Genomic DNA, 257 nt, shown 5'->3' with positions numbered 1-257 from the left:
GGGGGGGGGGGGTCCCTTCAGGCAGCGGGAGATGGAGAAGGGTGCGGGTGTCGTTTGTGTCCCCCCACCCGGGTGCGGTGTGTCCCCTGGGGGCGCATCCCTCCCCTCTGTTGGTGGGGGGGACAAGCAGTGCCCGGAGTCTTAATTTAATTAATTTCGGGGTGTGCGCGCGCGCACGAGCCAAGGGGTCTCTCCCGGATTTTCCTCCCCCCCCCCCATCAATCCCTGCAATGAGGAAAACCAGCGGCCGGCAGGGG

Source organism: Calidris pugnax, unplaced genomic scaffold (genome assembly GCF_001431845.1).
Source record: "Calidris pugnax isolate Ruff unplaced genomic scaffold, ASM143184v1 scaffold11, whole genome shotgun sequence".
Lineage (NCBI taxonomy): Eukaryota > Metazoa > Chordata > Aves > Charadriiformes > Scolopacidae > Calidris > Calidris pugnax.
The sequence above is the reverse complement of the archived record's forward strand: the minus strand, read 5'-3'. Positions refer to the sequence as shown.